A 5,705-nucleotide genomic window follows, 5' to 3' on the forward strand; every position below is an offset into this window, starting at 1 on the left:
GCCTTTGAGTGTGGACTGTATTATTAAGAGTGCTGGATGGACTGGTTGGTTATCCTATGCTACGCTCCAAACTTTCTATCCATGAGTCTGGGAGAGAATGTATAGGCCTAGGCAATGCTGTTGGTTCATTGATTGTGCAGGGCGGCTTACAGAGTTAGCCTACAATTATAGTGAATTTCTATTTGATTTTGAAAAACCTAGTAATAGGGCTTTTTTTTTTTTTTTCAAAATAGGCTGACACATTACCTTTAGCTACAGAATATCTCACCACCGTGCGTTTCCATCTCCTCCCCTCTCTCCTTCATTCCTTTCTCGAGCGCGCAGAGAGAGGCGCTGTCGACAGTTTAATGAAATAGGGTCTCCCGAGTGGCGCAGCGGTCTAAGGCACTGCATCGCAGTGCAAGCTGCGTTACTACATATCATAATGTTTCTTTAGACCTGCCTAATATAAATAATGGATTTATTGTGATGGTGTATATTACATTGATTTATTAGACTTTTAAATGTAGATGTTCCAAAGCCACACATCAGTGGCTTGTATGAAAAATGTGCATGGAGACCTGGAGATGCTAAATGTGTTTATGTTAATTATCGGTCAATTACCGTGAGACAAAATGTTATGACCGCCACAGCCCTATACTTGGGTACATTTCCAGAAGAATTAACCATTTAAAGCCAAATGTTACGTATATGTAACATTGTCTTTAAACACCTGGTAAAGTGTCTGTACACGATCAATACATAAAAGGAAACCACTATCTTCAAGAAGAGATCCCAATAAACACTTTTGGCACCATCTGGTTGCCAATCATTTTAATTACTCTATCAGAGATTGGCGCAAAAGAAAATGTCCCCCAAAAAAACAATGTAAATTCTCCTCCAACGAATGGTCGCGTATGTTGTCAAAAACGTGAGTTTCTGAAATTCTATGTATACAAAATACTGATAAGCTGTCCAGAGAAAGTTAATATTAATTTTTGGCTAAGTATAGTCACACATTTTTTTTATGTACTGTATATGTATCATGGGGCATTAAGTGATGTAAACCACATACAATGAGGGAAAAAAGTATTTGATCCCCTGCTGATTTTTTACGTTTGCCCACTGACAAAGACATGATCAGTCTATAATTTTAATGGTAGGTTTATTTGAACAGTGAGAGACAGAATAACAACAACAAAATCCAGAAAAACGCATGTCAAAAATGTTATAAATTGATTTGCATTTTAATGAGGGAAATAAGTATTTGACCCCTCTGCAAAACATTACTTAGTACTTGGTGGCAAAACCCTTGTTGGCAATCACAGAGGTCAGACGTTTCTTGTAGTTGGCCACCAGGTTTGCACACATCTCAGGAGGGATTTTGTTCCACTCCTCTTTGCAGATCTTCTCCAAGTCATTAAGGTTTCGAGGCTGACGTTTGGCAACTCGAACCTTCAGCTCCCTCCACAGATTTTCTATGGGATTAAGGTCTGGAGACTGGCTAGGCCACTCCAGGACTTTAATGTGCTTCTTCTTGAGCCACTCCTTTGTTGCCTTGGCCGTGTGTTTTGGGTCATTGTCATGCTGGAATACCCATCCACGACCCATTTTCAATGCCCTGGCTGAGGGAAGGAGGTTCTCACCCAAGATTTGACGGTACATGGCCCCGTCCATCGTCCCTTTGATGCGGTGAAGTTGTCCTGTCCCCTTAGCAGAAAAACATAGCATAATGTTTCCACCTCCATGTTTGACGGTGGGGATGGTGTTCTTGTGGTCTTAGGCAGCATTCCTCCTCCTCCAAACACGGCGAGTTGAGTTGATGCCAAAGAGCTCGATTTTGGTCTCATCTGACCACAACACTTTAACCTAGTTCTCCTCTGAATCATTCAGATGTTCATTGGCAAACTTCAGACGGTCCTGTATATGTGCTTTCTTGAGCAGGGTGACCTTGCGGGCGCTGCAGGATTTCAGTCCTTCACGGCGTAGTGTGTTACCAATTGTTTTCTTGGTGATTATGGTCCCAGCTGCCTTGAGATCATTGACAAGATCCTCCCGTGTAGTTCTGGGCTTATTCCTCACTGTTCTCATGATCATTGCAACTCCACGAGGTGAAATCTTGCATGGAGCCCCAGGCTGAGGGAGATTGACAGTTATTTTGTGTTTCTTCCATTTGTGAATAATCGCACCAACTGTTGTCACCTTCTCACCGAGCTGCTTGGCGATGGTCTTGTAGCCCATTCCAGCCTTGTGTAGGTCTACAATCTTGTCCCTGACATCCTTGGAGAGCTCTTTGGTCTTGGCCATGGTGGAGAGTTTGGAATCTGATTGATTGATTGCTTCTGTGGACAGGTGTCTTTTATACAGGTAACAAGCTGAGATTAGGAGCACTCCCTTTAAGAGTGTGCTCCTAATCTCAGCTCGTTACCTGTATAAAAGACACCTGGGAGACAGAAATCTTTCTGATTGAGAGGGGATCAAATACTTATTTCCCTCATTAAAATGCAAATCAATTTATAACATTTTTGACATGCGTTTTTCTGGATTTTTGTTGTTGTTATTCTGTCTCTCACTGTTCAAATAAACCTACCATTAAAATTATAGACTGATCATGTCTTTGTCAGTGGGCAAACGTACAAAACCAGCAGGGGATCAAAAACTTTTTTCCCTCACTGTATTTGCTTTTATTTTTCATATACCAACATTTGTATTATTTAGTTTTTCGGGGGGTTTTCAACAATATGTTATTTGGGTCTCCTTGAGCAGTTCTATCACTCCTGACTTTTTTTATGTAAAGAAAACTGGGTCTGGGTTTCTAAGGGTTAAATAATAGTTATATCAAATGTTAGTGTGTTTTATTCTAAATAGATGTTGAAGTAGTTTGCTCAACAGGGATCAATTGATACTTTGGTATTAGAGTACTATTACTCTATAAATAAACAAATTATATTTTTTACTATTAGCTTTTGGACAATTGTTGCTTGGATTGGTAGAAACAATTGATTGTGATATTTTACTTGAAGGGAATCATGGATCTCAATATTGGAGCACTTTCTATAATATAACCAACCATTGATTTGACAGTCAAAGGGATGTGTGAATAATAAAAATATACTGGTGGTACAGCAGTAAAGGGACATTCAATAGTTGTATCACCAACCTCAACCTTGATCAGCGTCAAAGTGTTTGAGTTTGCGCGTCACATGATTTTCCACCCTTGAGGTCATAAAACGTAAGCTTGAGCTTGCTTAGTGCTGACTTCCTATTTGCTAAATGGATCCGTCTCGTCGTCAGTCTTTCCTTAAAATCTGACATGTTGAAACTTGGAAACTCCAGCAACCGACGTGAGACGTTCTAAAACTAGACCGTTCAGATCAAGGAAACTTCGTTCTAAATTTCCTCAAAACCGTCTCATTTTATGTATCTGAACTGGCCTTAAAGGTCCCTGGTTCGATCCCGGGTAACGACACATGAGGTTGGGCGCTGGTTGCACCGCAAGTTCACATTTTACCACCAGGAGGATGCCCACAAAACTGTGTGTTGTCCTCTTCCTCCGAAAATAATTTTATCGATAGCAGTTGGGAAAAAAGGTGCTTGTGCATTGATAAGCACACCAAAGCACATCCAAGATGACATTACCAATATGATTATTAAAAAGAAAGATGCAATTTCTAATAGTCTATTTCCCACCATAGCCTGCTGAATTTGGAAGACAACCTTTCTTTCATTTTGATTTCTGCAAAAGTTAAAATGTGGCTCTGACTCGCCCATTGATTGCTGTTTCAGCATTGCTCAATGAAGAGTTTGGCATTCGACTTGCCATGTTCTACATGAACGCGCAGTTACAAGCTGACCCAAGTTAACGGCAGTTGCATGATCAATATCGTAAGTTATGTACATAACTATGGATCTATGAGACCAAAGGATGAACGTCACTGATAAGTGTAACGGTCCTTACCGTGAATGATGCAAAAAATCATCGAGACCATATATATTTTTTAAAATCAATGCCCTACCTAGAGGTGGGACTTACCTCTTATCTATAAAAGGAGAGGTCAAGTTCGCCTCATTCTTTTTTTTTTTTGGAACGCTGAAACAGGTTCCTAGCGACACATAGATCCATAGTTATGTATACTGAACAAAAATATAAATGCAACATGTAAAGTGTTGGTCCCATGTTTCATGAGCTGAAATAAAATAACTCAGAAATGTTCTATACACACAAAAAGCTTATTTCTCTAAAATTGTGTGCACAAATTTGTTTACATCCCTGTTAATTAGCATTTTAACCTTTGCCAAGATAATCCATCCACCTGACAGGTGTGGCATATAAGAAGCTGATTAAACAGCATGATCATTACACAGGTGCACCTTGTGCTGGGGACAATAAAAGGCCACTCTAAAATGTGTAGTTTTGTCACACAACACAATGCCACAGATGTCTCAAGTTTTGAGGGAGCGTGCAATTTGCATGCTGACTGCAGGAATGTCCACCAGAGCTGTTGCCAGATAATTGAATGTTAATTAATCTACCATAAGACGCCTCCAACGTCGTTTTAGAGAATTTGGCAGTATGTCCATCCGGCCTCACAACCTCAGAGATGTGTCGCACGCCCCTACTTTTTTTTAAGGTACAGTATCTGTGACCAACAGATGCATATATGTATTCCCAGTCATGTGAAATCCATATATTAGGGCCTAATGAATTTATTTCAATTGAATGATTTCCTTATACAGTATGAACTGTAAATCAGTCAATTGTTTGAAATTGTTACAGTGCCTTGCAAAAGTATCCATCCCCCTTTGCGTTTTTCCTATTTTGTTGCATTACAACCTGTAATTTAAATTGATTTCTATTTGGATGTCATGTAATGGACATACACAAAATAGTCCAAATTGGTGGTGACATTTTAAAAATAACTTGTTTAAAACAATTCTATAAAATAAATAATGGAAAAGTGGTGCGTGCATATGAAGCTCCTAAATAAGAACTGGTGCAACCGATTCCCTTCAGAAGTCACATAAGTAGTTAAATAAAGTCCACCTGTGTGCAATCTAAGTGTCACATGATCTGTCACATGATGTCAGTATATATACACCTGTTCTGAAAGGCCCCATAGTCTGCAACACCACTAAGCAAGGGGCACCACCAAGCAAGCGGCACCATGAAGACCAAGGAGCTCTCCAAACAGGTCAGGGACAAAGTTGTGGAGTACAGATCAGGGTTGGGTTATAAAAAAATATACGAAACTTTGAACATCCCACGGAGCACCATTAAATCCATTATTAAAAAATGGAAAGAATATGGCACCACAACAAACCTGCCAAGAGAGGGCCGCCCACCATAACTCATGGACTAGGAAAGGAGGGCATTAATCAGAGAGGCAACAAAGAGACCAAAGATAACCCAGAAGGAGCTGCAAAGCTCCACAGCGGAGATTGGAATATCTGTCCATAGGACCACTTTAAGCCGTACACTCCACAGAGCTGGGCTTTACGGAAAAGTGGCCAGAAAAAAGCCATTGCTTAAAGAACAAAATAAGCGAACACGTTTGGTGTTCGCCAAAAGGCATGTGGGAGACTCCCCAAACATATGGAAGAAGGTACTCTGGTCAGATGAGACTAAAATTGAGCTTTTTGGCCATCATGGAAAACGCTATGTCTGGCGCAAACCCAACACCTCTCATCACCCAGAGAACACCATGTTTTTAATCGGCAGGGAAACT

The sequence above is a fragment of the Coregonus lavaretus genome (genome assembly GCF_964263955.1).
Source record: "Coregonus lavaretus genome assembly, chromosome: 15".
NCBI lineage: Eukaryota > Metazoa > Chordata > Actinopteri > Salmoniformes > Salmonidae > Coregonus > Coregonus lavaretus.